The sequence below is a fragment of the Triturus cristatus genome, chromosome 6 (genome assembly GCF_964204655.1).
Source record: "Triturus cristatus chromosome 6, aTriCri1.1, whole genome shotgun sequence".
Taxonomy (NCBI): domain Eukaryota; kingdom Metazoa; phylum Chordata; class Amphibia; order Caudata; family Salamandridae; genus Triturus; species Triturus cristatus.
The window spans coordinates 1,283,333,347-1,283,351,768 of NC_140589.1; positions in this window are offsets into that span (position 1 = coordinate 1,283,333,347).

The window sequence follows — 18,422 nt, forward strand, 5'->3', positions numbered from 1 at the left end:
CGCACCTCCTAAATCTTCCCACCAGCCAGCCTGCTCCCCTCCAAGGGGGGAACCTAATCGCATGACGACCAAGCCTGGAAGAGAAGGCTTCCCTGAAAAATCAAGTGACTGTCCCGGAGTACAGATGCATTCAGCTCCCAGTCAGGGCTGACATGCTTGGTGTGTGCATCACTCTGTATTGTGGCCAGCAAGCTGCCCTGAAGCGGACTGCTAACTGCAGAATTTATTCGCCGGTTGTCATGGGACAGGGGGGAGATGAATCTGAAGCAGGTGGAGCTGCGGGACCTGAGGGCATCGTAGGCATAAGAAAACCCTGAAAAACCACATCCACTGCGGGCCAGTAAAACATGAAGGTGACAGCAGTGTCCAAATGAGAGAAAATGTGGCTGAATGCTGCAGACAGGACAGGCATGATGGGGACAGCCCTTCAGAGCAGATGGACTCTGGCTTCCTTATGAGATCCTAGGTGGCCCTGATGACAGGATCAATGCCCACGGCGTGAGGAAATTTTTTATTGAAACAACCTAGTTCCTGAGGGTCTTCATTGGGGTGCAGTTATTGCTGGAGGCGTCATCTGAGTGGGGGAACTGCCCCAAAGTCCTCACTGGGAAGTAGCGACGTCACAGTTATTTGGGTTGACCCACACCTGGAGCCCAGTCACCTTGAAGACATCACTGGCGCCCCTGGGGTCTAGATTGCCACACCTCTACACTGACCCCTCTCTCTCTATCCTCCCTCCTCCAGGCACGGTACACCATGGGAAGGACATACCCTGCGGAGGAGTGCAACAGACCAAGATGGATCAGTTTATGGCCCCCAGGACAACTTTGATGTGCAACCCTCCATGTGCAGTGCCACCTAGGCACCAGGAGGGACCACAGGATCCAACTGGTGTACTGATATTGGCAGCTATAGAGGTGTCCAGCGCAGCAGTACAAGCCAAGATAGACACCGTCTTGCTGGTTGTTGGACTCCTGAGAATTGACCTCCGCACAGTGGTGGAGCACTCTCTAGCCACAGAACAACATGTGTCCGAACTGAAGGGCAATGTCACTGCCTTGAAAACTGCTCTGACAGACCTTTCCGTCTAAACAGAGGTCTTTGAGAGCAGAGAAGAGTATGCAGAGGGACGCTCCGGACACTGCAACCTTTGCTTTGTCGGATTTCTGGAGGGGGCACATGGCCAGACACCTGAATTCTTCTTCGAAGGCTGATCAAGGAGACCCTTCCAATTGCTGCCCTATCCTCCATGCTCTTGATCGAAAGAGCTCACCTAACCTTGCCCCGACACCACCAGTGGGCGACCTGCCATGCACTATATCACAAAGATCCTCAACTACAGAGACACAATTCTCGGGGCAGTCCGGCATTCCAGGGATCCTACCCATGAGAACCATGCAATCTGTATCTTCCCTGACTATACCTGACTGGTGCAGCCCATGCGAATGTCCTTCGGGGGTGAAACAAAAACTTCTCTATCCAGCCATGTTGAAGGTGCTCCACTCGGATCATGTACATTTCTTCACCACCCTGGAGGCCGCCTGGGACTGGCTGGAGGTATGTGGAGAGGGTTAGAACCCATCCTGGCCTAGAGCACCACAGGAGACTGAGCCTCGGTGACATATGATGCACGACCGCAGAGAAGACAGTCAATGAGGTGGGTTGGCCTCTCAGGCTTCTAAATGTGTGGTGGTACATCATGCTGGTACTCTGGACTTTGAACGGCAGAACTTGGAATGTAAGGAGGTTAGTGCGCTCATGGAAGTGGTGACTGCCTCCAACTCAGACGACCGTGATAACGATATTGTGGGGGAGCATCCAGTGACAGGGGAGTCCTGAGACATCTTTGCTGCTGGCAGATGCTTTGGTGTGGACTATTGCAGTGGGTTTGATAAGGCTGCCTGATTCTGTGGATCAGGAACCATGGCCCGGGACTTGCAGTTCACGCTTTGGATCTTCTCATTGTACTTGTACTGGGCTGCTGGTTGTGAGCGAGAACTGGGTGTGGAATACTCAAGCATGGCCACACCGTCACTGTGGTTGAGTCAACTGACGTGGGAGAGCGTGTGTTTTGAGTGTTCAATGTAGACAATGTGTTTGGAGTTGCTCTGAGGTGGCTCTTGCCTCTGTGTTAGAGAGAGTGTTGGATGTGAGTGTTAGCAGCCGAGTGTGGTGGTGTGTTATCGGGTGCTGCTGCGCTTGCGATTGGCTCCGGCACACCCCCTCTGTGCTCTATTTTTCTGCAGGGTGAGTGGGGGGCTGAGTGTATTTAGTAAGTGTTAGGTGACGTGTTTGACTGATTTACATATCCCTTCCTTTGTCTTCTGAGGTGGACGTAGACTGTGAGTTGTTTGTTAAATAGGATGGGTTTCCGTAGAGCTGCAATGATTGGGGAGGCACAAGTTGTTTATCTTCTGGGTTTACCCTGTGGGAGGAGGGCTTTGTTCACAGTTTCTTTGGATATTTGGCAGTGGCGCTGGTGTGGTTACAGGGTGGGTACAACCCGAGGGGCAGGGGAGGGTTGTGGGGAGGTGACACAGGATGATGGCAGACTTTATATTTGTAACATGGAATGTTCGTGGGCTCAATTCTTAGGTGAAAAGATACAGGGTACAGACATATCTTCACTGGCATGGTGAGCATATAGCGATGTAGCAGGAGACACATTTAACGGAGCAGGAGGTCCACAAGAAATGGAGGGGACAGTGTACTCCGCCACATATTCCAACTATGCCCGTGGGGTGGTTACCTTGGTGGCTCCCCAGGTTCCCTTCCGGGTTTGTGGCTTCAGAGCAGACGTCAAGGGGAGATATCTGATTGTGTAGGATCTGCTGGATGGAGTGGAAGTATGCCTGTTCAACGTTTATGCTCTGAATGAAGATGATGGTGGTTTTTACTTGGAGTTGGAAAAGGAATTGGCCCCATATGTTGCTGTACCTCTGTTTTGGGCCAGGGACTTCAACTGCGTACTCGACATCCATTTAGACAGACACCCACCACAGCCGCAGACTAAGTCGCACATGACAGAGGCCCTACACACAGTGATGGAATGCCTGCATTACATAGATGTTTGGCACTCGACCCACTCTGGGATGCAGGAATATACATGCAATGTTCCCACACATGAGATGTATAGTCAGCTCAAAAGAATCATGGTCTCTGGTGATGTGGCAGCGACCACATCGTAGATCCAAAACCTGAGTCGATTACTTTCGGCCCATGCTCCATTGCTGCTAGAATGTGGGGTGGGCGGCATTAGACTGTGAGTGGCCCTCCGGCCAGAGATGTTAGGTGACACACTATTTCAAGAGGAGCTCCGCGAGGTAACTGGAGGATACTTTGATATGAACTGGTTGTCCACCACATGTAGAAGGCTAGAGTGGGACACTCTGAAGCTGGTGACATGCAGAGAATCCTGTCCAGGGTGGAGGGTTCGAGATGGCAGTATGAACAGAAGCTGACTGAGGTAGAAGGGTTACTGACGGACCTTCAACGTGCAGTGCCCGGGCTTGAGGAAAATCGAGAGTCCTTGTTGATAGTGTAGTATTGGGTTGGTGATGTCTGGGATAGGCTGGACTGTCCGACCTGCCGCGAGTACAGGCAGCTGCTGCACCGGGAGGTGGATAAATCGGGTAGACTTCTGGCCTGACTACTGAAGAGGGAATGCTCACCCTGTTTATACTCTCACTGCGATGCCCACATGGAGCCATGGTCAATACTCAGGCCGGCATTAACTCTCTACTTCAGGACCACCTTGTGACTATTTACTGTGGGGGCCCAGGGATTTCCCTGGATGCGACTGAGGGGCTCCTCGATGATTTGAACCTCCAGCACCTCACGGAGGTGCAGGGATGGGTTCTTGAGGACGATCTCTGGATAGAGGAATTGAAGAAGGTTATTGCTGACATGGCACGCTGCAGGGAACAGGGCCCAGACAGGCTCCCTGTGGAATATTATCAGATGTTCACTGGCCCTCTTACTGCCACCCTTGCTGAAGACCCTTCTGGAATCCAGACATACAGGTTCCCTGCCAAACTCCATGCAGGAGATTCAGATTGTCATGATCCTGAAACCTGGCAAAGATCTGGTGGTCCCCAGTTCTTATCGTCCCCTGTCTATGCTGGGAATTGACACCAAACTCTTGGCTAAGACCCTGGCGATGCGCCTGGGACGTATGGTAGGCCATCTGTTCCACGAGGACCAATGCTGCTTTATACCTGCATTACTTGAGATAATGGCTGCTTTTGGAGAGGTATCTGGCTTACGCGTTAACTGTTAGAAGGCAGTTCTCTTCCCGCTGGTGTGCCTGGTTGGGGTGGACTCAGCTGCCCCCCCCCCCAGCGACAGAGCTCAATTGAGAGTGCAATCACTTTCGCTACCTAGGCATACAGGTGGCTCACAGTGCTGAAGATAACTACAATCTAAACATGGGTGAGGGCATCACTCTTCTCGAGGCTTCTATTTGCTTCTGGAATCGCCTTCCTCTTTCAATCATGGGAAGAGTAGCATTGAGCAGGATGGTCTTGCTCCCATGCTGCCTCTAAGTACTGCAGAACTCCCTCTGCCAAATGCTGTAAGATATCTTTGCCAGGTGGAACAGCCTTCTATTATACCTGGTGTGGGCTGGCAGGCATAGCAGGTTAAAGTTGGAGGTGCTAAAGCTGGACGTGGAGCTCGGGGGCCTGGGGCTACCGGACTTGCAACTGTATTACTGTGCTGGACTACTACAGCATGCTGTGCAGTGGTGCTCCGTTGGCTCGAATGGTGAGAGGCCCTATTAGCGAAATGGGGTGAGGGGACAGACCATGCTGGGTGTCTAATGAACGGATCTGGGGTGCTGGCTGACTGCCCGTTTATCGTCTGCCAGGTAATGGAGGTTTGGGAACAGGTGGTCACTCTAGTGCTTCATAGGGCCCCGTACACCAGATTGTTTCCTCTTCATTGCCTACCCTGTACTTGGCAGATGCAATCAATCATGAGCTTAAGTGATAGACTTAATGCAGTGGTACACTGGGGGATGCTCCACGGCAGGAGTCCTATATCTAAATGGCACTTTCCTCACTATGGAGGAAGCTAGGGATTGCTTTAAATTACAACCCGGCCAATTACTATAACATGCCTAGTTATCACGCATGGCCTGCGAGGTTTGGTTTGGTTTCTCGGTGGAACCAGGGAAGTCACAGACGTTGCACTGATTGCTGGACATAGGCTCCTCCAGAGGAATGATCTCCTGCATGTACAAAGCTCTGAAAGCCAACTGCAGGATGGACGTTGCAGGGATTCACAATAGGTGGTCGGTCGATCTACCAGAACTTCTCACAGAAGGTGAATGGTGTTGGTCGTTCACACAGATCTGGGAGGTTTCCAGCAACGCCCGCTTCAAGCTCACACAATTCCACTATTTGCACCGCACCTACCTAATACTTCAATGACTACATAGATTTAATGCAAATCGATCTCCCGCTTGCTTCAATGCGGAGTGGAGCCAGCGACGTTCCTCCATATGACCTGGTACTGAGCTAAACTGCGGACTTACCGGGACGGGATACTGCATGCATTGTGGGATGTCGCGCTGGTCCAGATAGAGACCTAGGTCAGGCACTGCTTTTTGGGCATGGTGCCGACCCCAAAACGAGGGGCACGGATGAAACACAGGTTTGCCTTGTTGGGATAGGTGCTGGCTAAATGACCCATCACATTCCACTGTACGTGTCCCGGCCCCCCCACCCTGGACAGATGGAGAGCGAACGTACACAAGTGGGATTTGGTGGAAGAGCGAGAGCTAAAGATGGTTTGCACCAATGAGAATGCTGAGCTGGAGCTGTCGGTCAACGTGTGGAACGGTCTGATAGCCGAGGACTCACGGCAGGTTACACCTTCTGACCACTCACTAGCTGTAGGCTTGGCTGTATCCACGGACACCACACAGACAGGTTCGCCGTACACCTGGATGATGTGTATGCATGTATGTATGTATGTGTGGTTATTTGGGCGTGGGAGCATGTGAGGTGTTGTGTGTGTATATGCATGTATATGCCCATAGGCAGGCAGGTAAATGCGAGTGTGCATATATTTACAACTGCTGCTGCTTCTACGTGCAGGATAAGGGCATGGCAGCTTCTGTAGGGCCAGGCTCTGATTATCCTTGGACCCGCAACATTCCGCCTCCCTTCCCCCTTACATTTGGGATGACTCACCTCCCTAAATTCTCCCTAACTTACTGTCCCTACTCCCTCTCTAATGAACGGAGGTCCTGGGGAGGACGGACACACACTGGTTAGTTACTGCCAGTACTGTTAGTTGTTGTTTTATTGTTTGAGCTTTCATTGGTTAATGCATGTCCTGCTTTTTACTTTTCCCAAGCAACGTATTCTCGCACCACACCACACCACACCACACATTAAAATTTGCATGAAGAAAATCTGACGCATATAGTTGGGAATTTCTCCAGAGCTGTTCGGTGTAGTAGGCCCTCTGCCTCGATTTGTAGACCACTGTATTATATGTTCCTGTTTTCACTGATGTCTGGATTTGATTGTATTATTATATCTTCTGTGACACCAACATGTTTGCCATAATTTTATATTGTATACTGTGTAATTGTTGAATAAAAAACACAAATAAAAAACAAAACTTGCAAAATTAGCAAGTCTGATCGAAATTTTGTAGATGATTCAAATGAAAGAATAAGACTAGATGAAGAGAAGGGGAGCAAGAGAGTCAACCAGGAACAGCTACTGGAAAGGGTAAAAGAAAACTAGAGGATCTGCCCCCAAGGATGAGCATTGTTGTTGCTGAGAACTGAACTTTTTTGTATGATAAGAAGATAAGAAGGGAATGAGACTGTTGAGGTAGTGGGTTAGAGTGAATGTGAGCATAGTTATTTAGTTGGAGGAAGAGTTTTTGCTGAATTAGAGGGAAGTATTAAAGGTTTATATATTATGTTTGGCAAGTCAGCCTATGTCCAGTTGCCACGCAATTGGGTAAGAGGTTGCTAGGCAGCTTTAGACTTTTCAAGAATCTATCACACTAATGATATTGATCCAAAACTTGATTACTATGTGAAACAAAGCAGGCGCAGCTTTAAGCAGATACTCAGCAACACTTTTGGAGCACTAACACGCTCATCAGGAGCAGCGTTAAATGATGTTAAGATTAGAAAATGGTCAACCTTAGTGAATAACCTTGCTACTAATACAGCAGGAGCTATGAATGTCATGATAATACAAAATCGGCTTGCTTTAGACATGCTTCTCATCAAGGAACATGAAGTCTGCTAGGTAATTAATGCTAGAGAATGTTGCGCTTACATTCCTAAAATAAATATTCAGCTGTTTTGTCGTTAATATTAGTAATATTGCCTAGGAACTGAGGGCCATATTTATGACAAAGTCACACAGTGCAGGGCAGCAAGTCAATGCAGCGCATTTATGCCTTTTTCCCTGTGCTGGTGCCCTTTTGACAGCCTAGCGCCAATGCAGTCACCCTTGTGCCATACTGCAAGGGTGCCTGCGTTGTATGGTAGATTATTTTTGTGCCAGAAGGGGCACCTTTCTGCACAAAAACAATCGTCTAAGGCTTTTTTCCTCTTTCTACGTGCTCTGCGTAATAGAGCACATGCGGAAAGAGGAAATAAAGAGGAGAAATAAACATATTTCTCCTCGTTATGCCTCCTTAGGGAAGACATAGGTTTTTGGTACATTCCTTGGTCTACCACTTCTGGTAAATCTAGGAACGTGTAAAAACCTATTGTGCTGGAACACCCACGCAAAACCCATGGAAATGTCTCCCTGATGCAGATTAATGCAACACAGCGATTTGTGCTACATTGCATTACTCAAGATTTATGAAGCCCGTTGGACCTGGCCCTTTTTGCACGGTTATCGTCAAACTTCTTTATTTTTCTGACCCTCTTTTTGTTGACTTTAGGACTCTTTACCACGGCTAATCAATGCTAAAGTGCATGCGCTTTTTCCTTTAAAACATGGTGCAATTTGTTTACTCCTGTTTGGCATATTTAGTTTACTTGTGTGTCCCTTGTACAGTGGTATCCCATATACCCAGGACCTGTAAATTAAATGCTACTAGTGGGCTTGCAGCGCTGCTTGTGCCACATACAGAAGTAGTCTTTGTGCCATTTAGCCTGTGTGTGCAGTTTACTGCCACATCGACTTAGCATTTAAAGTTACTTGCCAAGCCTGAAACTCCCTTTTTACCACATATAGGTCACCCATAAGGTAGGCCCTAAGTAGCCCTATGGGCAGGATGTTGTGAAGATAAAAGGTAGTACATGTGCCTTTATTGTGTGGCATATCCTGGTAGTGACAAACAGCCTATTTGGTTTCTCATTGCTGTGAGGCCTACTCCTCTCATAGGCTAACATTGTGAATTCCCTCAAAGGAACTTAAGTGGCAATTCCTGAACTGAAAGGAGTAGCATTGCCATGTTTGGTATGTTTGGAATAGTGGTGATAAATCTTGCTTATTGGTGTAGGTGGGTATTTCATTATGTTTATAGAAATGCCACTTTTAGAAAGTGGGCATGATTCTATGTGCATTGCAGCCTGACTCCAATCCACGTCTAGGACATAGTGACAGCTACGCTTTATGCAGACTTTCCAGACAGCCATAACACAGGGAGGGTTGGATGTAACGGGTTTGCATCTACATTCATCTGCATACTGAAGGGTCTCGTGGACCTGGAAAGAGGGAGTCGCCGACACTTACATTTGTATAGGCTATGTGCTGACCTCATAGAAAAGGCTGATTTACCCCCTGCTGTCCGTCTTGAGCCAGAGCTGGGTTGAAAGGGGGTGTTGTGTACTTCGAAGGTTTCTTTTGAAGCTTACCCATATCAAAGACATTTTGAGTATAATAACAGGGGCTCTGATGTCTCACTTGTTGTTGTGCTGACCTGTTGCCTGCTGGGCTATAAGAAGGACTGTCACTTTACTACAAGGACCCGGATGTGTTGACCTGCTGCTTGTTCCCTGCTCTTGTGCCACCAGTTGGTCTCCTGGGACCAGTGACTTCCCAGATCTTTTCATGGAACTCTGATTCTGACCTCTCCAGTCACCTGCAACTAACATGTAGTGATGTGGGATTTGATTTTGCCCTTTGATCTGTCCTGAGGACTATAGTGTGGTAAGTGCTTCATGACGCTCATTTCCCCTTATTCCAATATTAGTGTGTGATTAGCACTGCATTTGACCTGCCAGTGCATGGTGAGCACTGTGCTCACCAGTGTATGTGAGGCGCTGTGTCCAGGAAAGGTCATTGCAGGCTGCACGCGTTCATCATTGTGAGCTCAGAGTGGTGAGGCTTGGTGTTGTGCTTATGCCCCACACCACTACCCTGAAGGCCAGCCTCTCCTGGATTGCCAGGCTTGCTTCCTGTTGTGGGCTGGTTGCATAGGCAGGGTGTGCTCTGCCAGGAGGATCACCAAGGCAACCAGGAAGCACAACCTTGTGGTAGTGACCCACCCCCAGAGTTGCTTCTCAGAAGAATCCCCAAGGTAGAGGGATTGCCAAGCAGGTAGAATAGAGCTGTGCCCCAGCCCTGCCTGCATCTGCGAGAGTCCAGCCTGACTCTCTCTTCCCTCAGAGCGGGCTCCGTGTGCAAGACCCACCCAAGATCCTGAGCGGCTACCTGGCGTTGTGATCCTGATGGCGTGGAGGACTGAGAGAGGTCTCCCTATGGGAGTCTGCAGTGTGTGGGACCCCCACCTGCCTTTGGGATGTACCGGGCATGGTGCTTGCTCACTGCGGCAGGCTGTTGTTTTGGGGCATTCCTTGGCAACCCGTCCACGTGCCAGCATTGTGGGCTGCTGCCAGTGATTTCTCTGCATGCGAGGGGCCTCTCCTAGGACCGCTACTGCGGGTGCCCCTCTCTTCCAATTTAGACAATACACAACGGATGAGTCCTTGACTGAGGCCCCCGGTCGGGAACAACCGCAATAGGGAAATTACAGGAGAACCACCATTTTTCCACATTCCAGGTGGTAGGAGCATTGATACTTTTGGCCCTACACTTTGTTTTCGGTGCCACATTACTGTATAGTGTCTGTGAGAAGCTGGTCTGGTATATGATGTCCACGTAGTGGGCACCTTGACCAGTCCAAACAACCCTTATGGTGATTAAGAGGTCTTAGATAACCTTAGAAAGCTCTATAAGCGGTGAAGGAGTGTAAAGCAGCTTGTTTTACCATAATGCAATCTTATATGTATAGATTAAGTGAAAAAGAACCACACAAGGTATTTATAAAAATATGTATTTATTATATAATACTCTCTAGCACATACACATATTTCCTACCCGCAGATATGCACAATGTACACAATACTTTGCTAAGAAATGCAGTAAATAGCACAGAATACACAGTGGACCCCAGGGCGGGACCAAAACATATACTAAGAAAGTGATATAAGAACTACGACTCGAGTCAAGACAATGTCGAGAGGATGTAGAATTGCTGGGGACCCACAGAACCACCCAAGGTAAGTAGATAGGTACCCCACTGAGAGCATGTGCAGTGTGGGAACACAACCGTGTGCTCTGTCCAAGTCAACGTGTAAATTGCAGTTGGAGTTTTAAAGATTAAGGACCCTTCCCAGTGGACCCTGAAGAAACCCCGTGGTAGGCAGAAGGTTGGAGAGCCACCCCACCCGTGGATACCCTAGTCCCCACGTTACCTACACAAGGGAAGCCGGGTGCATACGTGTGAAGTGGTGTCGGAAACCGCCGTTGAACCCAATGGGGATTTCAGGAAAGTGCCGCTGCTGAAGAAGGAGAAAGTGTCAGGTGGAATCTGAAGGTGGATTTTAGTTGACAGGTACCTGCAAGCAGAGGGGACAGAGTCTATGTCACTGTGACCAGGAGACTTGGAAGATGAATGCCCTCCGATTTCGGGTGTTGCAGGAGAGATGACGATGACCTTGACTCTGCAGCTGTAAGGCCCAGGTGACGTTTAGGAAGACCAGGAGCCATGCACGAGCTGTCCCAAGTCTGATGTCGAGTGCTGAGGGGTCGGTGTCCGGCAGGAGCACCAACAAGGTTTGGCAAGTGCAACCAATGCAGAAGTCAAAGAAGGTGCAGTGTCGGGACCAGCAAGGTCCAGGGGACTCTTCACAAGCAGGGGAGCTAGGGCAGGCCTGAGCAATCAGGGAAGCCCAACAGAAACAAAGATGATCCTAAACAGGACCCACAGGCCGAAGGCAATGGAGTGGCAAGATGACCTCGAGCAGCTCACCAAAAGATGCAGGCCACGGTGCAGTCGATGCGATGTGGACAAAGACTTGGTCACTGGAGATGCTTGCGGTTGGGACTACTTGGAGCCCGAAGATCTTGGTGGAAGCAAGCCAACAAGCATTTGCAACTGCAAGCTGCACAGGGGTTCGGTTATTGCAGCCCCCACAAGGAATACTGGCCTCAAACTTGGTAAGAGGGCAGGCCAGGCCTCGGAAGCTGTGGAAAACCGCCACCTGTGTTGCAGATCCTTTCGGAGTCCAGAGGAGCTCAGGTTCAGCAGACTGGTTGACTTAGTTGCGGTGCCTACGAATTCCGGAAAGTGACTCCTTCACTTCAAGGGAGATTCCTTCAGGTGTCTTTGATGCCCATAGGCCTTGGAAGGTTCCAGTATGGTGCACAGGCCCAGACAATGCAGCAGACTGGAGGGGAGACTAAGTCAAGCCCAAACGAAGTTCAGTGAAGTCCAGAGTGCCCAGATGGTAGAGGAAGAAGTGGCGTCTGATCTGAATCTTATCCCACGACAAATCTAGGGACCCACCCACAGGTAAGCCCTTAAGTACCCCAAAGAAAGGGTTGGGACAATTCAGGGGACCCTCCCAGGGGAGGATCTGGACAGGGGGGAGGTTACTCCCATGTCCTTTGTCCAGGTACACGCCAGAGCGGGAGCCAACGGTTCCTAGGACTGGTTTAAACTGGACTATGCACGGAAGCACCAAATGTGCCCCTCATGCAGACTCAGTGGCGCCGGCAAGCCCCCCCACTTACCCCAATACACTACCTCCTGTCTGGGAGGTGGTCACACCTCCCTGTGACAGGACGCCTATTGTTCTGCCTTCCCCTGCTCTAGCTTGGCTCAGCAGCAGGAGGGCAAAATCGTGTCTCTGGTCAGCAGTAACCATTTTGTGCTGTCCGAGTCTAAAAGATTGGCACCGGAAACACTGAGAGCCTAACACAGGGCTCTTCCAGTGCTTGGAATCATACCTCCCACACCATTTACAGTGTGGGGGTATAATTCCAACATGTTTGATACCAAACATGATAGGATTCGTTGCAGCCAATTTCGAGATGGTCATCGCGTAATCACGCAGTACCCTTCTATATGGTATATGACTGCTTCATTTACAACCGGGGAGAATGGACTCCATAGGCTGTAGGGGTGTCCTGCTCATGCAGGGGCACTCTCACACTTAGAACCACGCACCCTGCCTTCAAGATTTCAAAGGCCTGCTATAGGGGTGACTTATAGGTTTTGAGTGCAGTGACCCAAGATATAGGAAACCTATATCTTTAGTAAGTGGTGCTAGCAAGGGAAAGCCTGTAGTTCCATTTTGAATGGTTTCCCATGGGTGGCATAATAAATGCTTCAGCCCATGGGGGACCTCTGGGATACCTATGGCCTGGGTACCTTAGTACCATATACTGGGGACTGATAAGGGTACCCCAGTATCCAATCTGGGATGCACCTAAGTATTGAAAATAACAATTGAAGGGAGAAAGCAGATCGACTGGGTCCTGATTAGCAGGATCCCAGTCAGACTAGTCAACAACAGCTTAGCACCAGGCAAAAATTGGGGGTAATATTCAATGAGAACTAGCTCTTGTTTAAATTGTTTGTATGTCTGTGGGTGTGGGAAAACCATTATGTTTTTATGAAGGCCCTCACCCACCAACCTAGTTGGTGGCATGCTTCATCATTGGGCCCCACCCGAGGTTCCGAGTGTACCTCAGGTGTGCTTCGACGCCAGATTACTGCGGAGCGGGTTTTTTTGGTTCGTGAGGGTTCTGTGGGTGTGCTCTGAGTGAGGTTTAAAATACTGTCCTGGGTGTCCCAAAGACTGTTTTAATGGTGGGCCCCAGGCAGTCAATAAAAACAAAGGCTATCGGACGTGCACGGTAGGCTTATGGCCTCGGACTTCCTGTGCGGTCAACTAGTTTCAGCCAGGCCTTTTCTTCTACTGACTTTCGTTAGGACCTTATATGTGTGGGGTGTTACAGGGGTTGTTATGAGTTTGTCAGTGCCCTGTGTGTAAAGCACACGCTACGGTGCTTATATGTGCAAGAGGTGTTTCCTCTCGGGTTGTACCTTTAGGGGGTAAAAAAAGGGGACAGACATAACATTTAAGTAAAGGCTCCTAGTAGTGGGCTAAAAGCTTATAGTGAGGCCGAACTAAGTGCCTAGATGTGACCACGGACAAGGCAGTAGTGTTGGCGTCAGTGGCGGGCACTGAAAGAGTGGCCGGTCTCACAATATGCGTTATTGTGTGTGAAATTAGGCCTACGTACTGTAACCAGTGATGGTAAAAACAGTAAAGTGGAGTTGCTTACACCTGATTATCGCGAACAACTCACCATGGAGCTCAGCCGGGGGCCAGGACCATGTGCACTCTAAATAGGGGGAAGAAAAGGAAAAAGGTTGTTAGGGGAGGTGGTTGATATGCACCCAACAAGGTAACAGTAAAAAGGATGCACACACAGACACGGCCGGGGGCAGCATGAAAGGTGGCTGTACCGTTAGCTTGGTCAAGTTCAGGTACTTACTGCGCAAAGTTGCTGGACCCTCAATGAACATGTTGTCTGGGCAGATGCTCCGTGAGAAATTAGCTTTAGTGTAGAGAGTCTTAAATACCTGTGGGAAGGGCCAGGTGTTGCTTGTTAGCTGGGTCAGGTGTTCTGCATCTGCCACCTCACGACACATACCAAAACCCTCGATCTGGAAACCGGAAAAACATGGCACCAACGTAAGCACACGAACTGTAATATAAACAATCTAGTGTACTTGATTGAATGCCCATGCCAGCTCCGTTACGTGGGGATGACCACGAGAAAAATACGCACCAGAATCACTGAACACAGAAGTACGATTCGGTGCAAGAAGACTATCAGCAAACTCACAGACCACTTCCTTAGGTTTGGACATACCACCAATGACCTCAGATGGACGGTCATTGAACAGATCCCTGTCCACCCTACAGACAACGAGAAGCAGCTACTGTCCAAAGAACAACGCTGGATCTACAGATTGTCCACCCACATGGAGGGACTGAATGATAATATTCCATGGAACAGCCTCAGCAGATGAGGCCCCCCCCCACCAACCCCCTTCTCAATCTAAGGGCCGACATCAGATCCCGCCAACTGATGCCCTGTGAACCTTACTGCAGCCGGCAGGGCATCTAAACTCGAGGCCTTGCCTGGACCCACTAATCTGTGCCTGGGTATAAACCCACACGAGACCATAATGACCCCACGGTGTACCCTTCATACACATACTCATGAGCCCCCACACAGTGGGTTCATCACCCCCATTTTTTAGCAGGGCCAATATGCAGCAACATCCCTGCATATGAACACACGTTACCTTCTTAGCCCCGCCTAGTTGCCGCTTACATTTAAATAGAGAGGGTGCCCCCCCCTTTGCAGTGCACAGATGGAGCGCGACTCCCCCTAATGGGTTAGCACTCCCCTAAATAATCCGCACATTTGCACGCACATGTTAGCAACTTAGACATCCAATTGCACCTTGGAAATACTTTAGAGAGAGCGCTACATACACCTACATGCGAGTCTTTCTTCCATTTCCTCTACTACAGGCACCTCCTCGAGACAACAGGAAGCTGAATACGCCCCATGACTCGTGCCCAGGCCAGAACACCTGACCCAGCTAACAAGCAACACCTGGCCCTTCCCACAGGTATTTAAGCGCTCTCTACACTGAAGCTCATTTCTCACGGAGCCTCTGCCCGGACAACAGGTTCATTGAGGGTCCAGCAACTTTGCACAGTAAGTACCTGAACTTGACCAAGCTAACGGTACAGCCACCTTTCATGCTGCCCCCGGCCGTGTCTGTGTGTGCATCCTTTTTACCGTTACCTTGTTGGGTGCATATCACCCACCTCCCCTAACAGCCTTTTTCCTTTTCTTCCCCCTATTTAGAGTGCACATGGTCCTGGCCCCCGGCTGAGCTCCATGCTGAGTTGTTCGCTATAATCAGGTGTAAGCAACTCCATTTTACTGTTTTTACCAACACTGGTTACAGTACATAGGCCTAATTTCACACACAATAACGCATATTGTGAGACCGGCCACTCTTTCACTGCCCGCCACTGACGTCAACACTACCGCCTTGTCCGTGGTCACCTCTAGGCACTTAGTACGGCCTCACTATAAGTTTTTAGCCCCCTACTAGGAGCCTTTACTTAAATGTTATATCTATCCCCTTTTTTTACCCCCTACAGGTACAACCCGAGAGGAAACACCTCTTGCACATATAAGCACCGTAGCGTGTGCTTTACACACAGGGCACTGACAAACTCATAACAACCCCTGTAACACCCCACACATATAAGGTCCTGACGAAAGCCAGTAGAAGAAAAGGCCTGGCTGAAACTTGTTGACCGCACAGGACGTCGGAGGCCATAAGCCTACCGTGCACGTCCGATAGCCTTTGTTTTTATTGACTGCCTGGGGCCCACCATTAAAACAGTCTTTGGGACACCCAGGACAGTATTTTAAACCTCACTCAGAGCACACCCACAGCACCCTCACGAACCAAAAAACCCCGCTCCGCAGTAATCTGGCGTCGAAGCACACCTGAGGTACACTCGGAACCTCGGGTGGGGCCCAATGATGAAGCATGCCACCAACTAGGTTGGTGGGTGAGGGCCTTCATAAAAACCTAATGGTTTTCCCCCCACCCTCAGACATACAAACAATTTACACAAGAGCTAGTTCTCATTGATTATTAACATATAAACAGGGGAAACGGACTAGCCTCTTTAGTTCTCTCTCTTCTTGATTATAACACAAAAATTGGGGGTAACCAGGCAGAAGCATTCTACCTTCCTACAGTGTCTAATAGGAGCACATGAATGCAGTGCTCTATAGTGCTAGGGTGATGTGTATGGTACTGATGTGTACCTGGGATGCCTTGATAATTATATATGTTTTGCATTTTATGACCTGATGTGATAATATTTGTTGTTTTACCCTTGCACTAACAGGATAACGATGACTATTTCAGGGGCTGCATAATATGCACCGTAATGTTTTCTTTCATGATGTTTTGCAGCACAACAGTGATTTTATTGCATGCAGTGTGATATTTTGACAATTGCCTTGTTGGCAAAGTAATCACTGGTTTATGTCATCGTGGTCTATGGTTTATGTGTAATATACTCTATATTTTTATATAACATTGCGTGTCGTCTCGTTTTGTGGTATTTTTATTGTGTTGCTAGTGTGAGTGTGTTGCACAAACGCTTTACACATTGCCTCTGTAATAAGCCTGACTGCTTTTGCCAAGCTACCAAGGGCGTGAGCATGGGTTATCTTTGGTGTGTAACTTACTTGCCCTGACTAGAGTGGTGAATTCTACCTGGCTTAGGTGCATACCCTAGCCAACCAGAAACCCCATTTCTAACAAAGCCACTCAGGGTCACGCAAGGTGGCCTTCGGTAACATAAATCTAATTTTGAAGTTGCGTTGCTCTTGCACCACATTGTGTGGTGCAAGAGTGACGCAAAGGGACTTGTAAATATGTCCCTGACTGAATTAGAAGAAACAGGTGCCAGGGTAGGAATAGCTTCGGTATGCATGTCTATTGGAAAGGGATTTCCCAAATTAGATAAATAGGAAGTATAGGTGGTGAAATACTAAAATTGCTTTTGACCCCTGTTTTGTTCATACTAATTTGCATTGCATATATGCTTTTCTTCCTAAAACTTAGCATCCAAATTTATTCAAATGGTGGGTTAAAATGTGGAAAAAGAAGCTGTCAGCAACGAGCAAAGAAAAAGAAAAAAAGTAAATGTTGAAGAGATGCAGAGCGAACTTTATGATACCATAAAGGAATTGGAAGAATCCAAGCAGTAGAATCCTAGAATGATAACCATTGTGTTGTAATAAATATAAGAATGTGATGATTCAGAATTTATTGGGAATGTTGTGGGATCTTTTTATTGTAGTTTTTAATGCACGAGAAATCAAGTTAATTGTGAGAGAATCTTTGAACATATTCTGGTGAAATGTTTCTTCTTGCTGGTTTTCTATTGGTGCATAGCCCGGGAATCGTGTATTGGCGTACTGAAGGTATAAAATGCTTTGTCTAAAGTCCTATAAAAGTACCTGTTTCTCTGTTAGTGGGCTCGCCCACTTTTTCCCCTCTCTTAGAAAATTATTCTATGCTGGATTTCCTGTAGTACATTTCTGAGTTCTTCCAGTACTTCATGATTACATGTTCATATTCCTAAATTGGCTGAAAGTCTAGCTTATGTATTTCTGTTCTTATATTCTTTGAGTAAAACTTTAAACTTTAGTCTTGTCTCTCATTCTTATTGAGAATGTTGACCGCTTCATCCTAATATGTGAGATTTAATAAAGTACAGACAGATTTAATAAAGTAGAGACAGGTCAATCGGGAGCACCAAAGTCCTTTAGGGAAAAAACCGCTCCAAGTCCAAGTACTTGCAGCGCATTGGGCAAGTAAATGAGACAAAGGCTTGCGTGCCAGCAACAAGCTGCTGGGATCATGAATCAAATGCCATTTTAACACAATGGGAGTAAACATCAAAGACTGTATACCAATAGAAACTGAGGCATAATTTAAAATCAGGTGTACAGTTGCTTTCTGAGTGCAGTGGCATGCACCCTAAATGAAATTGAATAAAAGGACGACTGTGCCATCCAATTATCATAATTTTCCATGACTGGGCCACATAAAATGCAATGCCAAACATAGTAACGTCCCTCGCAAGTTGTACAATGCCTGTCCATCTGACTTATTCAACTTCAAAATACAACAATCAAAAAGGCAATGGGGAGAATTTGAAATACTTTATTTAATATTGATGTTGATGTCCTGGGATAGGATTATTTTCTCTATAAATGGTTATGTTTGTAATATATTTTCAAATAATTACAATGGTAAGACACGTCGTGGGATATATAAAAATGAAGTTGCAATTGTCTATTCCAAATCTTTAAGATAAGTATTAGGTAGTTGCCACTATTCCAAGTCAAAGGCACCATGGCATGTGTTTTAACTGATCAGAGACTTTGTTACTTCAGTCAACCCAAGTCAAGTCATTGGAACACATCCTGGCTGAAAGTCAATTTCAGCCAGATGGTAGTTTTCTCATCATGTGAAAAAATCTTAAATAATGATATTCAAAAATATGA